The sequence below is a fragment of the Nannospalax galili genome, unplaced genomic scaffold (genome assembly GCF_000622305.1).
Source record: "Nannospalax galili isolate Female #2095 unplaced genomic scaffold, S.galili_v1.0 scaffold2045, whole genome shotgun sequence".
NCBI lineage: Eukaryota > Metazoa > Chordata > Mammalia > Rodentia > Spalacidae > Nannospalax > Nannospalax galili.
The window spans coordinates 129,833-137,984 of record NW_008352658.1 but is presented as its reverse complement, the minus strand read 5'-3'; the positions used below and the strand labels follow the sequence as shown (position 1 = coordinate 137,984).

At 39.7% G+C, this 8,152-nt stretch overlaps 1 non-coding gene across 1 annotated transcript; it reads right to left on the bottom strand.

Moving 5' to 3' along the window:
• Positions 1-996: 996 nt before the first annotated feature.
• LOC115067117 lies at positions 997-1,102 on the bottom strand. Its single transcript, XR_003846552.1, has one exon. It is a non-coding gene; the product is annotated as a U6 spliceosomal RNA (small nuclear RNA).
• Positions 1,103-8,152: the final 7,050 nt, after the last annotated feature.

Sequence of the window (8,152 nt, the reverse complement as noted above, 5' to 3'; positions counted from 1 at the left end):
TCCCATAAACTAACCTTTTGATAATGAAATACAGTTCTTCTTTTTAAAGCATTTATTATTTATTTATTTATTTATTTAATGTATGTATGTAAGTGCACCTGTGTCCTGCAATGTCTATGGAGGACAGAAGAGGGCTTCAGATCCCCTGGAACTGAACAATGGACAGTTGTTAGCTTCCTGGATCTTCTGCAAGAACAGCCAGTGTTCTTAACTGCTGAGCCGTCTCTCCAGACCAATTTTATTATTTTTATTTTTATTGTTATATTAGTGGTTTTGTGTGCATGTATGTAAGTGCACCTGTAAGTGTCCATGGAGGCCAGAATAGAGTGCCAGGTCCCTGGGAACTGGAGTTATAGACAATTGTTAGCTGCTTGTGGGTGCTGGGAACTAAACCAGGGTCCTTTGGAAAAACAACCAGTGCTCGTAGTTGCTGAGCCATCTCGCCAGCCTCTGAAATACATTTCTTAATCTCTACTGATGCTTCTTTCTCAAAGTCTTTTTATTTATTTATTTTCATTATTTATTAGGCCTGCTGTATGTAAATACACCCATATAGTGCAATGCCTGAGGAGGTCAGAAGAGGGCATTGGATTCCCTGGAACTAAAGTTACGAATGGTTGTTAGCCATTATATGGATGCTGGGATTCAAATCCAGGTCTTCTGCAAGTGCTCTTAACCAGTGCTCTTAACCACTGTGCCATCTCTTCAGCCCCTTCAAAGTCTTATTTTACTTGATAAAAATACAGCCACTTTGGGCTTGGGAGATTCAGTTGACAAAATTCTTGCTAAGCACTCCAAAAGACCCAAGTTGGGATCCCTAACACCCAAATAAAAGTCAGGTGTGGCAGCACACATTCGTAATCCCAGAACTGGGGAGCTGGAGACAGGACAATCCCTGGGGTTACTGGCCAGCCAGTCTAACCAACTGGCAGGTTCCAGATTCATTGAGAGAGTATGCCCTACAAATATTTGAACTGGGCGTGGTGACACACTTTTTTTTATATGGAATGCTTCACCAATTTGTGCGTCATCATGCGCAGGCGCTATGCTGATCTTCTCTGTATCGTTCCAATTTTAGTACATGTGCTGTCAAAGCAAGCACAGTGGTACACATCTTTAATCCCAGCACTCAGGAAGCAGAGGCAGGCAGATCTCTGTGAGATCAAGTCCAGCCTAGTCTACATAGTGAGTAGTGAGTAGTAGGAGGAGAAAAATCAAGGAAGACACCTAACATCAACTTCTGACCTCCACAGTCCTACAGTACAGTACACATAGTCAGGCACATCACGCATACTCATATACATTCACATACACATGTGCATGCACACATACAAATACAGACACTTCAACCTTCTATTGTGAACTAATTACGTAGTACATAGTTTTCCATCTATCTGCTTGTACTTAGCCTGTCTATGACTGGGGATGTAGCTCATGGTAAAATGCTTGCTTACACATACATGAGACCCTAGATTCACTCCCCAGTACCAAACAAAAAAACAAACAAACAAATCTTAGCCTATCTTGTAAAAATGGAGACAGTAAAATGAATTACCATAAGTTTTGCTATATTAAGCATATGGAAAAAATCTTTTAATTGGGATTTTTTTTTTTTTTTTGTCTTTTTTGAGACAGGGTCTCCTTGTAGCCCCAGCTGTCCTGGAACTCACTATGTAGACCAGGCTGGCCTCGAACTCACAAAGATCCGCCTGCCTCTGCCTCCCAAGTGCTGGGATTAAAGGCGTGCGCCACCACGCCCGGCTTAATTGGGATTTTTATTAGCATGTATTATCATTATTGATAAAGATAGGTTTAGACAGGTCACTTTATTTCAAGTTTTTATTCGGCTCCTTGGTTTTCCAACATTGTTTCCCTTTATTGTCTTTTTATTATTTGAATATTTAAAGTAACTGTATCTTAATATTTCTGTTGATATTTCATTTTTTTTGGCTTTTTTTTTTTTGGTATTTTTGAGACAGGGTCTCCCTGTAGCCCCAGCTGGCCTGAAACTCACTATTGTAGAGTGGGCTGGCTTTCAACTCACAGAGATCCACCTTCTGCCTCCTGAGTGCTGGGATTAAAGGCATGCGCTGGGATTCACTGCTGAACCACCTCTGCAGTCTCCTGTCTCAACATTTTTAAAGTCCACCTACACTTAATATTACAGCACTTTGGGGCTCTGAGGTTAAGAGCACTGCCTGATCTTGCGGAGGACTTGGGTTCTATTCCCACCACCCACATGGCGGTTAACAACCATCTATAACCCCTGATCCAGGGGAGTCTGATAACCCTTTTCTGACCTCAGGCATTGCATGACTCGGGTGCACTTACACACCTTCAGACAATACACTCATACGAACAAAATTAAAATAAATATAAAAAATTATAGCACATCACGTAGACTATAGTTTCTAAAGTATATGATTCTATAAAAAAATCAAGAGCCCAAGTATATTATAAGTGCCATCCCACAGTCATAATTGTAATTTAAATAATTATTTCATGATTTAAAAAAAACTAATGAGCTGGGCCTGGTGGTGCACACCTATATATATATATATATTTCTGGTTGTTTGTTCTTTGTTTCTGGTTTCTTGAGACAAGGTCTCCCTGTAGTCACAGCTAGCCTGGAGTTCACTATGTAGACCAGGCTGGCCTTGAACTCATAGACACCTACTTGCCTCTGCTGGGATTAAAGGCATGTGCCACTACACCTGGTGGCTATGCTTATCATGCTAATCTTTAAACTTTGTATATATATATTTCTGGTTGTTTGTTCTTTGTTTCTGGTTTCTTGAGACAAGGTCTCCCTGTAGTCACAGCTAGCCTGGAGTTCACTATGTAGACCAGGCTGGCCTTGAACTCATAGACACCTACTTGCCTCTGCTGGGATTAAAGGCATGTGCCACTACACCTGGTGGCTATGCTTATCATGCTAATCTTTAAACTTTGAAATTAACAATAAAACATTCCAGGAAGTTAATAGTCAGAATTATACTTCCACAGTAGATACTGTTCTACCACAGTCTTATATGAATTTGCTGTTGGAAATGGGCGAACTTTGCATATGTAAGCTCTTATTCTTAACAGCTAATTGATTTACTTGAGAAACCAAACCGGGGTAAAGAGTGACAACTTCGAAGTATGCAGTTTCACTTGTGTATGTTTTACACCTTCCATTGGCAGACAGGGACCACAGTGATGAAGCAGCTGCCACCATGGCATAATGAAAAACATTGTTACCATTCAAACCTTGGCCTAACCAAAAGTTTTTACTGGTCCTTGGAGCTCCATTAATTTTTATTTTATTCTTATTTTTTATTTTGGGTCTTTTTGAGACAGGGTCTCCCTATTGCCCCAGCTGGCCTAGAATTCACTATGTAGACCAAGCTGGCCTTGAACTCACAGAGATCCACCCACCTCTGCCTCTCGAGTGCTAGAATTAAAGGCATGCGCCACTATACCTGACTCCCACTAGCTTTTTAGTAGATAAATTGGTCTGGAATGGTAAAACCGTATTTGCAGAAAATGATGCATAATTGATGAACTTATTTCATTTACTATTATTTCATTTATTATTATTTTGGCTTTTTGAGGCAAGTCTCATTAGCCACTCTCACCACTGACTATATTCCTGAATTCCCAGTCCTCCTGGCTCCATTTCCTCAGTTCTGTGATCACAGACCTAGGTGAATTTAAATGCAAATGACTGGACTCCACAATACGTATGCTACAACTAAGTCTTGGGAGAGAGATCTGTGTTCTCTCTCTCTCTCTCTCTCTCTCTCTCTCTCTCTCTCTCTCTCTCTCTCATTATTTTGTGTGTGCACACACGTGTGCTCATGCCACCACCCACTGTGTAGCAGTTAGAGGATAACTTTGTGGAGTCAGTTCTCTCCTTTCCTATTTATGTGAGTTCAAGCAGCTAAATTCAGGTATTCTTACCCGCTGAGCCACTCTTGAGTTCCACAGAGGCTTTTCTGTCTGTGTTTTAACTTAGCTGTTAGAACGCCAGAGTGCCATGTTACTACGCCAATGTTGTTAATTACCTGAACATGGACTGGAGAGATGGCTCAGTAGTTAAGAGCACTCTGTTCTTGTAGGGGACTCAGGTTCAGTTCTCAGAACCCGCATGGTGAGAAACAACTCTCCATAACTCCAGTTCCAGGGGTCTAACGCCTTCTTCTGACCTCCTTGGGCATTGAAGGACTCGGGAGCACTTAAACACATGCAGATAATACACTCATATACATAAAATTTTTAAAAAAGTAAAATATTAAAAAAAAATTACCTGAACAAATAGCCTCTTAGTTTTTTAAAAAATGTGTTTTTGTTAAATTTTTGTGTATTTTATACAGAATATCTCAAAGAATCTTAATAATCTTTATACCTCTGTCCCCACTGGACTCCATATACTCTGTCATCCATATTAAGGCCCAACACACAGACATTGTCTACGAATTACCCAGGCCTAAGCAACACATCTACAATGCAAGCTCTACATCTAAGGTACATGGAACAGAGAACAGTGGAAATGAAGACAACACTAATGAATCTCTCAGTTCTCATTAATAACCTCTTAGTTTTTAAGAGTGGGCCAGAACTTGGAGGACACTTGTTCCCCTAGATATATATCTCTTGGAACTGGTCTGTCTCCTGGAACTGTGCTGATGGAACAGTTTTGCTGGAACCCTGTCTATGGCACTGTATCTGAAATCTAGCCCCATCCATAATTTTTTTCAAAATGGCTTCTCTAGCTTCAACTGGGGAAGTACAGTTTGGCCCCACCCTAATTTTCACAGACCATCCTGTCTTTTCATCCCTAGTTCTAGAATATTTCATTCATCCAAGGTCACACATCCTTCCCAATTTCCACTGCGCCACAGAGATGAGGTGTTGCCTTTCAGCACTTTGTGATGTGTTAATTCTCAAGCACACCCACATTCATTCATTATCTTTTGGGGTGGAGTACCAAATTGAGGTTGCCTGGGAAATAAGATCAGGTGCCAAGGTCACAAGATAGAGCACATGGTTTTGCTGGGGTTAATTAGAAGTCATTAGTCCAAATTATATCCATTAATAAAAGTCATTCCCAAACCAGAAGCTCACATCACACAAAACTATCACTGTACCAATAGCTCCAAGTTCTTGTTTCTTAATTCAGCAAATTCAAGAAATGAAAATAATGGACCCCAGAGGGTGAGTTAGCACCAGGGTAGCAGAAGTGGGTTCCAGGAGATGGGTACCCCCAAGCTCCTAGTCTAGGGGCTTTTTAAAGGCTTTATGGAAGAAACGGGTGAGGCACAGGGAAAGGTCAGTCCAGTTGACCCAACCACAAAGTGTCTAGGGTTTCAATCACATCTTCACATGCAGTTTCCAGTCAGGGGTGCTCATTTGGGGAAGAGAGATTAAGAGAAACCACCTGGGGAGCCAGAACTCCCTTCCAATATTTCTGGCCTTAGACCAGGATATTCCCAGGTTCTGGTCAAGGACAAGAATTAGAACTGTTCATTTTCAGGGTCTCTCCTGACCAGTGCCTATTACCTGTTCTTCTCACTGGAAGTGAGGACACTGTTTTGATCCAACAACCTGAAATCTGGGTTTAATCCTGGCTGTCTTGTTAAAGCACAAAGTGATCTTGAATAAGTCATTTAAATAGTAGAAAAGTTGGGGAGGATGCTTCTCTGTCCCTGTTTTTCTCCACAGTTCAATTTCTTTAGTTTTCTTATCTGTAAACAGAAAGTGATAATAATATCCATGCCAGGTTTATTGTAAGGATTAAGGTGGAGCAGAGATAGGTCTTAATATAGTTGTATAAGAACTCCATTAAAGTACATCTATTACATTTTATTATTACAATCATTGCATATTAGGATTGATACCAAAATGGCATAGAACTATAATCCAGTGAAATATACTATTTACTATTTCTCCCCACAAAATTAAGAGTTGCTCATTCACTTATCCATATATTAAAATAAATAATGGCCACTGGTTGCCCAAGGTCCAGGCACTGCAGTGTTGGGAGGAGGCAGCGATGAATGCTTTGGGTGGTCTGACTGGAAGGTGTTTACATCGCAGTGGAAGAAAAAGGCAAAGCAGCCACTCAGTTCTATATTTTCCCCTTTGAAGAACTATCTTCTCCTACTAAAGAAATAAATTGCAATGCTCCAGGCACTTACAGGATCTTGTTCTTTGATAATGAGACACAGTGCACCACTCACATTCAGCAAAGGAGATAAATAATCGCGCTTTTCAACAATTGGTGGTTTCATATTAGTATAGTCATGGAAAGCTGATGCTTTTTTTTTTAAAGACAGCCAGAAGCATTTTGCTGAGAAGCCATTTCACCTACTTCTATGACGATGGGAACAATTCTAGGAGTTCCATTTTCCATTTTAAGTAGTGTGCCGTGAACATATTGAACAAGATCGCAATTTTACAGAACTTGTTGCTGGAGGATCTGCTTATATAAGATGTGCTAAAAGGGTTCAATTAAGTTTGCCTCAGGTTGATGGCACTCACTCTCTCTGACTTTTATAAGAGGTTGTATAATCCTGTTACCATAATTTTAAAGACTTAATAAAAGTAGTGTTAATAGCCTTTTTATCATTTAAACTGTCTTCCCTTGAGAATTCCATTACTGCTTCTGATAAACTCTTAGAACGTGTATGAGGGATAAGAAATATTTATATTATCGTGTTCATATTTAACAGCAATGTTTATTTTATTGGAAATGACACCTAGAATATGTAAAGACCTAGTGTGCTTAGTGTTCTATAACGTTATGTTTTCTACTAAGTAGGTTAAATAAGAATATATAAAAGACATGTTCACTTTTCAAAGCAGATTTTTCTCAGTTCTAAGCTGGAGAAATATCCCTAGTGGGGTAATAACCACACATTCATAAAAGTCAAGCAATAGTGTTACAGTGGCAAAAAGCTCCCTGACAGAGGGCTGGTCAGAATAGAACGTGATTTGGATAAAGTCCCAACTTTCCAGTTTTGTCAGGTCACTTGGTCACAGGACCACCCCTAAGATATAGGTTCACCTTAAGTTATGCTGAAGAGGTATGCTAATAAGATAGTGAACTTTTCCTGCCCAGAATCTCACTCTTCAGGGGAGCTCTTCTGGATCCGGGTGGCTCTCTGTAAATCCTGTCTGATGTTCTGAATTCTTTAGAAAAACGTAATCCCTCTCCCTTTCTTCCTTATGCCTCTTTATTAACCATGCTTTCCTTAACCCTTCGGGCTGCCCAAACATTTTGGGTTTCTCTGTCTTTTTCTCCATAAAACCCTTCTCCCTGCCATGCGGCTACTAGACTACCACATGTCTGTCTGACCTCTATCGTAGCTTCAAATGGGCATCACTTCATGGCTTTTTTTTCCTTCTCCCCTCCATTCTCCTCAAAGCAGCTACTGAGATTTACGGCTGTCTTTTCTCCATTGCATGTTTTTGCCACTTTGGTTAAAACAAAACAAAACGAAACAAAACAAAACAACAGCTACAGTTTTGTCAGTTTCTTTCTGGGTCTTCCGTTCTGTGCTATTGGTATACCTGTCTGTTTTTATGTTAGTAGAAGAACTATCTTGTCACTATAGCCCTGTAATATAATTTGAAGTTAGGTATTGTGACTCCTTCAGCTGTCTTCTTGTTCCTTTGGATTCGTTTGGCTATTCGTGGTCTTTTCTGGTGTGGTTACTTCTGTTTGTTTTTAAATATTGGCTTTGTATCCTGTAACTTAACTGAAAGTGTTTATTGGATCTAAGAGTTTTCTATTAGATTTTACAGGTGTGTTTGAGTTATGGCATTTGCAAATAGGATCCGTTCACTCCTCTCTTCTCTATTTTTAAGCATTTTGTGCCTTTTTCCTGTCTTATTGTTATAGTTAAGACTTGGGCACTATATTGAAGAAGAGATGGGAGAGTGGGCATCCTTGTTTTGCTCCTTATTTTAGAGGAAATGCTCTCAGTTTCTCCATTTAATATAATATTGTTTGTAGGTTTGTTGCATACAGCCTCTATTATTTTGAGGCAGGCTCCATCCATTCCTACTTTTTCTAGGATTTTTATCATGAAAGAATGTTGAACTTTGTCAAAGTATTCTCTCTTTTTTTTAATTTAATTTTATTTTTATTAAAGAAATAATTTAT